At 36.7% G+C, this 14,039-nt stretch overlaps 1 protein-coding gene across 3 annotated transcripts in view; it reads left to right on the top strand.

Annotated features, from left to right (window-relative positions):
* Positions 1-14,039, top strand: part of PLXDC2 (plexin domain containing 2) — a 413,295-nt gene that overhangs the window by 377,532 nt on the left and 21,724 nt on the right. The window lies entirely within an intron of this gene.

Raw genomic sequence — 14,039 nt, 5'->3', positions numbered from 1 at the left:
ACAAAATAGCAGGTATAACAATAAGATTATGGTATGTGCCATCACCATTTTGTGTGATGTGTGCATATTTATACATGTACATATAAATGCACATGCATACACACACACTCATTCAAACACAAAGAGAGCACTGTGCCGAATCAGTGTTGTTTTTTCATGTACAGAAAGTAGAGTTAGTGCCAGTGCCCAAGAGCAGTGAGGTAGGAGGACCAGTGGCTGTGTACAAAGGGCCAGAGCCAAGCCCTGATGTCCAGAAGGCCAGAGACTGGGAAGCCTGGGGGCCACAGGATAAGGTCAGTGTGACCAAGTCACCTTCTATGCTCCAGACAACTGGGCTTCCTGGGCCTCATGTGTGCATAGCTTTCACCCCAACATCTTAATGGAGCCACTGCTCTTCAACACAACATAAATACTAGAGCAATGAAGGAAATCTTCTCCCTCGGAGCTTCAAACTTGAAAACTTTAGGTCTTTTCCAATTCACTGGATGTTGTACAGTGGGCAGCTTTGTTCACGTGTTGAGTAAGAAATTATAACGACCTTAAAACTACAAAGTTACCTTTAACCTCTATAACAGGGGGAAGTGAATGCAAATCAATTAAGTAATCGCTTAGAAGTCCTCTATGGCTCTCAACTGTCTGTGGAGTAAAGTGCAGTCTCCTTAGTTCTCCTTCAAGGCCTTGGCTATTTGTATCTTGTCTGTCATTTCAATTTGTACCCCATAGCTTCTTAACCTGGAGTTCAGTACCATCAAATTCACTCTTTTCTCTTCTCCATACACACCCCAAATTCGCCATGTCACCAAGCCATTACTCATTCTGTTCCTTCCACCAAAAAAGTCCTCCCCTTCCATCTCATTTCTTGAATTCTGTATCCAAGTAGCCTTCAATACCATGTGCCCTGTAAGCTTCTCCGGACCATCTTTCTGCCAGGGCAGCTGGACATAATCTCTCTTTCCTCTGAAATTCTATCCATTGTAATACATCTATATCTTTCTCTGGCATTTACCTTTCTGTTTTGCATTAGAGTTAAATATGTATGTGATTTATTCCACCCTACAGACTTATAAATTCCTCGAGATTTGGATTAAATAACTTAAGCCTTTCAAATAAGAGGTATTCTATCAGTATTTTCTGGAAAGAAAAAGATAATAAATATCCTAGGACATTTAAAACTTCCACTAAATTTTCACACATGAAGTCTTCCAAAAATGTCATTCTCATTTAAAGTCATAATAATTGAGAAATTATCAGGCATTGCATTTAGTTGGAAAGCTCTTATTAAGTTTTGTTAATGTGCTTAATTTTCATGCAAGAAAGCAGAAAACTTCCCCGAGGTCATGAATGCATTGCTCCAAGATCTGACAAGTGACAAGCTGTAAAGCTCCAGTGACTAACCAGACATCAGGCTGCTGCTGTAACCCTCACAGGTTTAAGCCTGTTTATACACTATGAAGTTTATTTTCTGACATTGTGAAAAAGAAGATGCTGTGAAATATCTGATGGTGATGGTATTAGTGCAAATTGCACAGTGCAAAGGACCTAGTTCACACCGATTCACAGCAATCCTTGTATGACTACAAAGTAAGACTGTAGAATAGTGAAAGTATTGCCAGGAGCGGGAGGGCATTAATCTTAGAGATAATTTAATTCTACACCCTTATAACACGAAGGAAGAAACTGAGGTTCAGAGTGGTGGAATGGCTTCTCCAAGGTCAAAGAGCCACACTTCTGGGAAGAACTCTCGTGTTTCAACACTCAAGTGAAGCAGAATCATTCTGCAGATTTCCAGATTCTCTGTCAATTGCCAATAATTCTGCCTAAATCACTAACTCTTTGACACCCTGCTGTCCTCAAGCAGCTCACAGTGGCTGCTTGGCAGATGATTTTTGAAGATAATAATCATAATTTCACTATTATTAAACCTGACCCATGTTTTCAAAATCGAACGCATATCCATGATGACTGCACAGTGACTGACATGCCAGACCTATGAATTCAAACGTTTGAATTACTAATTAAATTAGAGTTATTGGAGCTTCCCTGGTGGCGCAGTGGTTGAGAGTCCGCCTGCTGATGCAGAGGACACGGGTTCGTGCCCCGGTCCGGGAGGATACCACATGCCACGGAGCGGCACATGGGATCTTCCCGGACCGGGGCACGAACCCGTGTCCCCTGCATCAGCAGGAGGACTCTCAACCACTGCGCCACCAGGGAAGCCCTGCTATCTACTTTTTAAATGAATTTGATGTGCTTTTTCCCATTAGGAAAGCAGTACCTGTTCATTATTTTAAAAAATTGTGGAAACGTAAAAGCAAAACGTAAAATCGTTTATAGTCCCAATAAGCAGAAATAATCACAGTAACTATTTTAATTTATTTTCTTCTGGAATTCTCATATGCATAATTTGATGTTTGCCCATTTAGTATAATTGTGATTTCACTGAAATGCAAATTTATATTCTTTATTTTTCTTTTTTTTTTTAGGTCCCACTTGTTTATTTTTGTTTTTATTTCCATTTCTCTAGGTGGATCAAAAAAGATCTTCCTGTGATTTATGTCAGAGTGTTCCTCCTATGTTTTCCTCTAAGAGTTTTATAGTGTCCAGTCTTACATTTAAGTCTGTAATCCATTTTGAGTTTATTTTTGTGTGTTGTGTTAGGGAGTGTTCTAATTTCATTCTTTTACATGTAACTGTCCAGTTTTCCCAGCACCACTTATTGAAGAGACTGTCTTTTCTCCATTGTATATCCTTGCCTCCTTTGTCATAGATTAGTTGACCATAGGTGCGTGGGTTTATCTCTGGGCTTTCTATCCCGTTCCATTGATCTATATTTCTGTTGTTGTGTCAGTACCATATTGTCTTGATTGCTGTAGCTTTGTAGTATAGTCTGAAGTCAGGGAGTCTGATTCCTCCAGCTTCATTTTTTCCCTCAAGACTGCTTTGACTATTCAGGGTCTTTTGTGTCTCCATACAAATTTTAAGATTTTTTTGCTCTAGTTCTGTAAAGAATTCCATTAGTAATTTGATAGGGATTGCATTGAATCTGTAGATTGCTTTGGGTAGTATAGTCATTTTCACAGTTTTGATTCTTCCAATCCAAGAACATGGTATATATATCTTTCCATCTGTTGGTATCATCTTTAATTTCTTCAATCAGTGTCTTATAGTTTTCTGCATACAGGTCTTTTGTCTCCCTGGGTAGGTTTATTCCTAGGTATTTTATTCTTTTTGTTGCAATGGTAAATGGGAGTGTTTCCTTAATTTCTCTTTCAGATTTTTCATCATTAATGTATAGGAATGCAAGAGATTTCTGTGAATTAATTTTGTATCCTGCAACTTTACCAAATTCATTGATTAGCTCTAGTAGTTTTCTGGTAGCATCTTTAGGATTCTCTATGTATAGTATCATGTCATCTGCAAACAGTGACACTTTTACTTCTTTTCCAATTTGTATTCCTTTTATTTCTTTTTCTTCTCTGATTGCCATGGCTAGGGCTTCCAAAACTATGTTGAATAATAGTGGTGAGAGTGGACATCCTTGTCTTGTTCCTGATCTTAGAGGAAAGGCTTTCAGTTTTTCACCATTGAGAATGATGTTTGCTGTGGGTTTATGGTATATGGCCTTTATTATATTGAGGTAGGTTCCCTCTATGCCCACTTTCTGGAGAGTTTTTATCATAAATGGGTGTTGAATTTTGTCTAAAGTTTTTTCTGCATCTATTGAGATGATCATACGGTTTTTATTTTTCAGTTTGTTAACGTGATGTATCACATCGATTGATTTGCGTATATTGAAGAATCCTTGCATCCCTGGGATAAATCCCACTTGATCATGGTGTATGATCCTTTTGATGTGTTGTTGGATTCTGTTTGCTAGTATTTTGTTGAGGATTTTTGCATCTATATTCATCAATAATTTTGGTCTGTAATTTTCTTTTTATGTAGTATCTTTGTCTGGTTTTGGTATGAGGGTGATGGTGGCCTCATAGAAGGAGTTTGGGAGTCTTCCTTCCTCTGCAGTTTTTTGGAAGAGTTTGAGAAGGATGGGTGTTAACTCTTCTCTAAACGTTTGATAGAATTCACCTGTGAAGCCATCTGGTCCTGGACTTTTGTTTGTTGGAAGATTTTTAATCACAGTTTCAATTTCATTACTTGTGATTGGTCTGTTCATATTATCTGTTTCTTCCTGGTTCAGTCTTGGAAGGTTATACCGTTCTAAGAATTTGTCCATTTCTTCCAGGTTGTCCATTTTATTGGCATAGAGTTGCTTGTAGTAGTCTCTTAGGATGCTTTGTATTTCTGCAGTGTCTGTTGTACCTTCTCCTTTTTCATTTCTAATTTTATTGATTTGAGTCCTCTCCATCTTTTTCTTGATGAGTCTGGCCAATGGTTTATCAATTTTGTTTATCTTCTCAAAGAACCACCTTTTAGTTTTATTGATCTTTGCTACAGTTTCCTTCATTGCTTTTTCATTTATTTCTGCTCTGATCTTTATGATTTCTTTCCTTCTGCTAGCTTTGGGTTTTGTTTGTTCTTCTTTCTCTAGTTCCTTTAGGTGTAAGGTTAGATTGTTTACTTGAGATTTTTCTTGTTTCTTGAGGTAGGCTTGTATAGCTATAAACTTCCCTCTTAGAACTGCTTTTACTGCATCCCATAGGTTTGGGGTCGTCATGTTTTCATTGTCATTTGTCTCTAGGTATTTTTTGATTTCCTCTTTGATTTCTTCAGTGATCTCTTGGTTATTTAGTAATGTAGTGTTTAGCCTCCATGTGTTTGTGTTTTTTACATTTTTTTCCCTGTAATTCATTTCTAATCTCATAGCGTTGTGGTCACAAAAGATGCTTGATGTGATTTCAATTTTCTTAAATTTACTGAGGCTTGATTTGTGACCCAAGATGGGATCTATCCTGGGTAATGTTCCATGTGCACTTCAGAAGAAAGTGTAATCTGCTGTTTCTGGATGGAATGTCCTATAAATGTCAATTAAATCTATCTGGTCTATTGTGTCATTTAAAGCTTGTGTTTCCTTATTAATTTTCTGTTTGGATGATCTGTCCATTGGTCTAAGTGAGGTGTTAAAGTCCCCCACCATTATTGTGTTACTGCCGATTTCCTCCTCTTTTATAGCTGTTAGCAGTTGCCGTATGTATAGAGGTGCTCCTATGTTGGGTGCATATATATTTATAATTGTTATATCTTCTTGGATTGATCCCCTGATCATTATGTAGTGTCCCTTGTCTCTTGTAGCATTCTTTATTTGAAAGTCTATTTTTCTGATATGAGTTCTGCTACTCCAGCTTTCTTTTGATTTCCATTTGAATGGAATATCTTTTTCCATCCCCTCAGTTTCAGTCTGTATGTGTCCCTAGGTCTGAAGTGGGTCTCTTGTAGACAGCATATATATGGGTCTTGTTTTTGTATCTATTCAGCGAGCCTGTGTCTTTTGGTTGGAGCATTTAATCCATTTATGTTTAAGGTAATTATCGATATGTATGTTCCTATACTGTTTTCTTAATTGTTATGGGTTTGTTTTTGTAGGTCCTTTTCTTCTCTTGTGTTTCCCACTTAGAGAAGTTCCTTTAATATATGTTGTAAAGCTGGTTTGATGGTGCTGAATTCTCTTACCTTTTGCTTGTCTGTAAAGCTTTTGATTTCTCCGTTGAATCTGAATGAGATCCTTGCCAGACAGAGTAATCTTGGTTGTAGGTTCTTCCCTTTCATCACTTTAAATATATCATGCCACTCCCTTCTGGCTCATAGAGTTTCTGCTGAGAAGTCAGCTGTTAACCTTATGGGAGTTCCCTTGTATGTTATTTGTCGTTTTTCCCTCGTTGCTTTCAATAATTTTTCCTTGTCTTTAATTTTTGTCAATTTGATTACTATGTGTCGCAGTGTGTTTTGCCGTGGTTTTATCCTGCCTGGGACCCTCTGTGCTTCTTGGACTTGGGTGACTATTTCCTTTCCCATGTTAGGGAAGTTTTCGACTATAATCTCTTCAAATATTTTCTCGGGTCCTTTCTCTCTCTCTTCTCCTTCTGGGACCCCTATAATTTGAATGTTTGTTTGTCTAATGTTGTCCCAGAGGTCTCTTAGGCTGTCTTCATTTCTTTTCAGTCTTTTTTCTTTATTCTGTTCCATGGCAGTGAATTCCACCATTCTGTCTTCCAGGTCACTTATCCATACTTCTGCCTCAGTTATTCTGCTATTGATTCCTTCTAGTGTATTTTTCATTTCAGTTATTGTATTGTTCATCTCTGTTTGTTCTTTAATTCTTCTAGGTGTTTGTTCTTTAATTCTTCTAGGTCTTTGTTAAACATTTGTTGCATCTACTCGATCTTTGTCTCCATTCTTTTTCCTAGGTCCTGGATCATCTTCACTATCATTATTCTGAATTCCTTTTCTGGAAGGTTGCCTATCTCCACTTCATTTAATTGTTTTTCTGGGGTTTTATCTTGTTCCTTCATCTGGTACATAGCCCTCTGCCTTTTCATCTTGTCTATCTTTCTGTGAAGGTTGTTTTTCTCCCACAGGCTGCAGGATTGTAGTTCTTCTTGCTTCTGCTCTCTGCCCTCTGGTGGATGAGGCTATCTAAGAGGCTTGGGCAAGTTTCCTGATCATCTTTATTTTTCAAATAACATTTTTTTCTTTTATTATATACTCTTTGTAAACATCATTCTGATGGCTGTATGCTATTCCATTCAACATTCATTCAGTAGCTTTACATTGATTGTCTCTTATGCTGTCAAGTGGTATTCAGAAAGCACTGAGGGCCTAACCTTAATGTTGCTAACATTGCCTTGAAGTTAAAAAGAACCTTATTTCACCCAGTTTGACTACGTGTTAGTTTTCTATTGCTCTGTAACAAATTACTACAAACCTGATAACCTAAACTAATACACACTTACTATCTTACAGTTCTAGAGGTCAGAAATCCAAACTTAGTGTCTTTGCGCTAAAGTCAAGGTGTTGGCAGAACTGGTTCCTTCTGGAGGCTTCAGGAAGAATAATTTCCTTGCCATTTTCAATTGGCTGCATGCGTTTCGTGGCTCCTGGCCCCTTCTTCTCATCATTCCAACCTCTACTTCTATCATCACATCTTCTACTAATTCTGACCCCTGCCTCCTTCTTATAAGGCCCATTGTGATCCAGGATCTCCCCATGTCATGGTCCTTAATTTAATCACATCTACAAAGTCTTTCACCTATATGATGGTTGACAGGTTTTTGCAATTAGGACATGGACATCTTTGGGAGGCCATTATTCTGCCTACCACAGGCTGAATCAAATGTGAGATGCATCACACACTCCCCATTAAACTGTGACATGCCCTTGACCTTAAGACACATCCCAATTTCCATGATATTAAAATGTGACCCAGTGTGTATCTTTGTGTATTTCACCACAAAATCCAGACTGCATTAAGCACTTGTAGGAATTAGTTTCTGTGCTGTGCTAGACACAGTGCATACTGTGATGAATTTTAATGACTTGGCCCTCCAGTGGATAGACCGCAGTTCATGCAGCCAGTCTTGTATTGTGGAGCATTGGGGTTCTTACCATTTTTTGCTGTTGTAATTGACCCCATTATGAACATAGTAATGGTAACAGCGAACATTTATTAAATTCACTGGGAGAAGTGATTTACACTTATTACCTCATTTAATCCTCACGAAGACCCTATGAGGTACTAAAATTATCTCTATGTCATAGATGAGGAAGATGAGGCACAGAATTTAAGCAGCTTGCTCAGTATCATGCATTTAGTCAGTGGTGGAGTAAGGATATCCAGCCCAGGCTCTCCAGAGATCATACACTTAACCTCTAGGCCATGCTGCCTCTCTGTGTGTAAAAGGGGCTTGCTTCATGCACTGTATGTTGCAGTATAGGAGGATGTGTAGCTAAGGGCATACATTATGTCCTTAGAACAGATTCCCCAAAGTAGAATCAAATGAAAGAAATAAATAGTTTAAAAGCACTTAACAAATATTGCCAAAATCATTGCCCAAAGATGTACACCAATTTATGTATCTGTCATTGCTATTGTCTTTTTTTAGCGAAGATAATAATGACAGTACCTATTATCTGTTTTGTTCTTGCAGAAAATATACACCAGTTATTATATGTTTTGTGGACACAAACACTCTTCCTCATACATTACCTGGGATTTAGCTTTTAAACTTTTTGTTTATAGAAAGAGAATAGGATAAAATGGGGATTAAATTCCAGAAATTCATTGTTATATGGAATGCCAAGTGAATGTGACTCAAGGCAATAAAACGATTAAAATCAAGAGAAAAGTAGATGAAAATCAGGAGGCCTTGATGATAAAGCAAACCCGTCACTCCATATATTGTATAATTAAACAATAATTGAGTTGACTGTTTACACCTCCTGTCTTCATACAGAGGATCTGGGCCAAGAATTCCATTCTCCTGAGACAGTCAGTCTTTACTCATCTGGCAGAATAGTCTATTTTTCAAAAACTTATCTTCTGTATTCCTCCATCATCCTCTTCAGGTCTTAAACTGAGCATTTTCTTTCTTTTGACTTTTTACTATATGGATTTCATTTTGTGTTTACCTGTCTGGCTTCTCTTAGTAATTTTCAAAAAGACACTTGATTTTGATCAAAACCCATCTCGTTATACATGAATGAATAACATGCTTAAAAATCTTTTTTAAAATCAGGTTCACTGTCTTGAAATAAAATAGCAGAGAACAAATATTCAAATAAGCATGTTTTTCTTAATTTTTAATAGATTTTGATGAAACTACTGTCTCTTTGGAAGAATTAAATATGCCTTTGGTTCTACATCAAATTTAATGTTTGCTGAACATTCCTAAGCATAGATTCTGTGATTTATAATGAATTTTTATTGCATGAATATGGGCTACAGACATAAATGTTTGCACTGTTGAATACTATCACTATTTAAGATTTTTAAATAAGATACAGAAAATGTAATCTAATCGAAGGCCAAGAAAGTAATATTATAAAGTGGTAACCATATGAAAAAAAACAATCCCATGAAAGGATTCTGTGTGGACCATAAACAAAATAATTTCAATTAACAATCTTAATAAAAGAATTCATGATGAACACTGTGCTTAATTTTCTTTAGTATTCTAAACAATGGCTGATATTTAGACATTTATGTGCAGATGTGACTGTTCTAGATTAATAAAAATGAAGAGAAATGGTAAAACTGTGATGATAAAGATGATCAATACCTTGGCAAAATAGATTCTATGAGTAAAATATTAGCTTTTTTGATAATAGAAAAGCAAAAACTAAGAATACCCTATCCTGCTGCTGATGCTGTAGGGCACTATTGAAAACATCCTCAGAGAGAAAGAAATCAGTAGAAAGGACTCATTTAAAGATGGTAGAGAATTATAGAAACAAGGCCCTTCATGTTTCAGGAGAGCACTAAGATAATGCAATGGTAATGGAGTTTGTCTCTGAGTAGGTTATAATTTTTACTCTGAGGATTGGAGAAAGGACAGGGACAGAGCTGTGCTGTCAGTGTGGCAGCCACTAGCCCTGTGTTGCTGTTGAGCACTTGGAATGTGGCTAGTCTGGAATAAGGTGCATGTAAACTACACACCAGTTTTTGAAGTTTGAGTACAAAAATTGAATGTGTGATAACATTAATAATTTTATATTAATTACATGTTGAAATGAAAATATCTTGGGTATAATGGCTTAAATAAAATATATTATTAAAATTAATTTCACTTACTTTCACTTTTTAATGTGGCTACTAGACACTTCTAAAATTATGTTGATGGCTCACACTCTATTTCTACTGGACAATGCTGGTTTATAGAGAAAACCTTGCAGAGAAGAGGGGGTTAAACAGAAAATCTGATTCTCTCCATATTTTTTAAAAGTAGAAAACCAGGTGATTTTCAGCACAAGGGAGAAGTTAGATGCTTGAGGAGAGAGATGGCTGACAAAGCTATCTGATATGTTGACCGTTCATTCACTCATCTATTTGAATTTGTTGAGCCCCTATTATGTGCCAGGTACCCAAGACACAGAGATAAACAAAATGGACAAGAAACCACCCTTGCTGTCATGCAGCTTCCATACTAGTGAGGAAAGAAGATAGATATATTTTAAGCTAGGTATGGATTTCAAGTTGAATGTTTAGTTATAAAAGAGACAGTCCTCATAAAATGCTTAGAGAAAATGTTAACCTTTTTTGAGCAGTACGATATTATTAGTCAGATAATGAAGGATATGAGTTTATGATGATCTTTGTTCCTGAACTTCAAATTTGGTAATAATCAGTTCTGGGTAGATACTTATAATACACACACATGCATAAGTAAATAAGACTGCTCTCCAAAACAGTTAATTTCCTGTCCTTCAGGAAAACAGTTAATTTTCCTGAAGGACAAAACAGTCTCACCGTTCTTAAATTGTGCATACTTGAAGTCACACGATGGTTTTTCACAGTAAAACCTGGACGTAAATGACTAAATACGGGCTTCCCTGATGGCGCAGTTGTTGGGAGTCCGCCTGCCGACGCGGGGGACGCGGGTTTATGCCCCGGTCCGGGAGGATCCCGCGTGCCGCAGAGCGGCTTGGGCCCGTGATCCATGGCCGCTGAGCCTGTGTTCCGCGGGGGGAGAGGCCGCAGCAGTGAGAGGCCCGCGTACCGCAAAAAAAAAAAAAAATGTCTAAATACCAGTCACTGTTCATATCATGCCTTAAAATTCTTATTATTTCTAGGGGACCAAAATATCTGCCTTTAGTGGAAGTTCCCAGTATTTTTTATCCTCAAACTCATAGGATGTCGAAACAAAAAGAAACATCAGCATGCATGCAACCCAGGGATTTTGTAACTTTTTCAAAATAAAGTGTATGAATTCCCTCCAGTATCTACCTTACCTACATCTCCTTGCAGGTTTATGTTTTGTCTTAAAAACTTGTGGGAATTTTGCATTATACTCTATAATATAGACACATTTGTTTAATGTAAATTTTTAAAAAATGATTCTGCCTCCCATCCTTCAACCAAAGATAACATTTCGAAAGATGAGTCTTCTTTCTCCTGCAACTCTGAGCATCCCTGGCACCCCGTTGCACAGCCCTAGGTACTATAAAATCCAGATAAATCCAAACCAGCAGAGCCCTCTGTTCCTGGAACCTAAGTGGGAAGTGTCCTTTCTCCACCTTTGTTGGAGGCAAGTCCAATGTAGAGACAGAAACCCAGGATGGTGAAACAGTTCTCCTGGGGCATGTCAAAGCTGGTTTCAGAGCCAGTACTTGATCTCAGGACTCTTCCTGGCCTGTAGGCTGCGCTGCCACAGCAGAGGCATAAACACAGACTTCTGAGCAATTTGTCACTCAAGGGATTCCTCACCCCAAGAAGTATTTGGGGACAACAAGGACCCATGGAGAATATGATTAAAGGAAGACGGGCAGCTGTGGCCCTCAACTTTTCCTGGCAGTCAGTAGTGGTGCCAGGAAAGAAGCCAGAGGAAAGGAGCCAGGCAAGGACTCAGAGGCTGGTGCTGGGGAGGAAAAGTGTTTGCTCAAAGTCTGGCGTCTGGCTTTGCAGCTGCCTAATGAGCAGCACTTGGGAGGCAGGAAGACATGGCCCGTTGGCGGCCTGCGCCATAGACAGAGAATTCGTTTCAGAGACCAAAGGATCCTTTTATCTTGAAGTCACAGGTTTTTTTCATAACTGAGTTTTCCCTTAAGGCATTCCTTAGTCTTATTTCAGTCTTAAAGAAAACTCAAGAAAAAAATGATTCATTGAAACAAAATATTTATTTCTATTTCTTAGAGGAGGCAAAAGCTGGCATTCACTTTCGGTGAACTGCTATGAAGAAGGGAAGTTTAGGCAAAACCTAGCTGAGATGGTTTGACACCCTCGTTAAAGAAGCTGTTTTATTAGATGGCAGATTTCCAGAAATCTAGCAATATATAGGGGAAAAAAGGTGAAAATGGTTTGCATATTTTTAAAGACACTCTTTGTGTATCTGTTCTAAGAGGCTAGCATCTTATTCATGTGCATCATTGAATGTTTTTGAGACATCAGTTCAAGTTTATGGTGATTCCCTTATTTACACAGTTACCAAAATAAGATTTCTTTTATAGGTGTCGTCTTTAAGTTACTCTTCTGCATACCACGTTTTAAGTTAAATTCCTAAAACTAAAATATTTTCTTCCCTTCATCAGGGAGAATTATTAAAAATAGTGAATAAACTATTTAATATTCCACTGAGCTCTCTGCTCTAATTGCTTCTTAATTACCATTCCTTAACTTATTATTTTTCATAGTGCATAAAGCCATGAAATAAATTTTATATATATTCCTATTATATTTATATCATGCATATTTATATATGTGTGTTTTATGTATGTTTATATGTGTATAATATGTATATTTTATACATGTATATAAAATCTCCACAGGGAAGCCCTTAAGAGATGGAAGAATCAAATGAATAAATAAATAAAAACCCGCAGAGCTACAGTCCACTGGGGCGTCTGTAAACCTGAATTATGTCATTTTAAGTATATGATATAAGTTTTAGGTATTCCAGTCTTTTCTTTCTGTAGTCTCTTTAAAAAGAAGACTGCTCTACTTATAGTACCAACTGTTGAGTAATTTCTTCCTTGTGATTTTGGTAACTTTTTTGTTAAAATAAATACTCAAGTCTGTCTATTTGTGGAGATAGATAATGGAAACTTTAATTTTAGCAATAATTATTGCATTGCAATAATAATAAATTTATTCAATTATAGATTATTTTTCCACCAATTCCACATAGTATAATTTTTTCTGACAGAAATACAAAACAACTAAACTAAATAATTTGATTATCATGACATGCTTTGGTTTATAAATAAATACTAGAATTATTTGTGATGGTAAGAAAATTGAAATTTTAAAATTTGAGTTTAGAAGATTCAAAATTCAGAATCTAGAGAACAGAAATATAAAGAAATGTATTTCAAATGATAGAAGTAATCATACTCTTTGTAATTCCATTAGAAATGATTAGGCAAAAGTACTTTTAATTTGCAAGTGGATTAAGATTATTTTGCTCTATTTTCTTGAGGTGATGCTGTCTTAATATAAACAAAATAATTTTCAATTCAAAATTAAAACAACTTTTCTTACATCATATAGTAAGGGAATACAGAGTCAGAATTATTAGTTCTGTTTCTACTTTCAGCTAAGTACAATATTTATATTTTAATGAGAAAGCCATTCATCTGTTCCAAAAAAAACTTTTTTGTGAACACTGACTCTGGGACCAGTGTTATCCTTGGCAAAAACTTCAAAAGGAGAAATGATATTTGTTCTGTTAAAAGGAGAAAACTTTTTTTTCTATAAAAGGAAAATAGATTTATGATAATTATTCTAAATCTCAGTGCAATGTAAAGTTCTAGGATTGTAGTAAGGGATAATCTCCTTTTAATTGTGTATCAGGGTCTTTTTGTTTTCTGTCTGAATTTATGTCACATATCTTAGTCTTTTAAGTTTTCCTTGACATTGACCTTGAAATATCTGTGATTCAGTATCTGGTAATCGGGCTTTGCATCTTGAATATGTACAAGTTTAATGTGGAGAAAATTTGATGTAGTGTGAGGATAAAAAACATTGAATTTTAGTGAAAAGCAATCTCAAATTTTGTAATTTATCATATAGGGCTGTCAATTTTAAAATGTATCACATGTTTCATGAAGAGTAGGAAGGCATGTCACCAAAAGTGATAAGTGTACCTACCCCTACAGTGGAGGAACGTACCCAACCTTAAATGTGTTTAGAGGAAAATGATTATTACGAGCTTCTGACTCATGCCTGGAATATGAATGAAAGGAGAAGTTCTAGCTGAGAAAAGTCTAGAAGGAAGAGCATGGTAGCTCCCACCACTGTTGATAGGCTATCCCATGAACAAGGTGTCTAACTTCTTCTGGATGGATCTCAAGGATGGTCATGAGGGTCTCTGGGGAGAAGCTATGAAGATACGAATATGAGCTAAATATAGACTTTCTAATAATCAGAGGTACCC

Source organism: Lipotes vexillifer, unplaced genomic scaffold (genome assembly GCF_000442215.2).
Source record: "Lipotes vexillifer unplaced genomic scaffold, Lipotes_vexillifer_v1.1 scaffold297, whole genome shotgun sequence".
Taxonomy (NCBI): Eukaryota; Metazoa; Chordata; class Mammalia; order Artiodactyla; family Lipotidae; genus Lipotes; species Lipotes vexillifer.
Note: the sequence above shows the minus strand (reverse complement) of the source record. Positions and strands in the feature narration are given on the sequence as shown.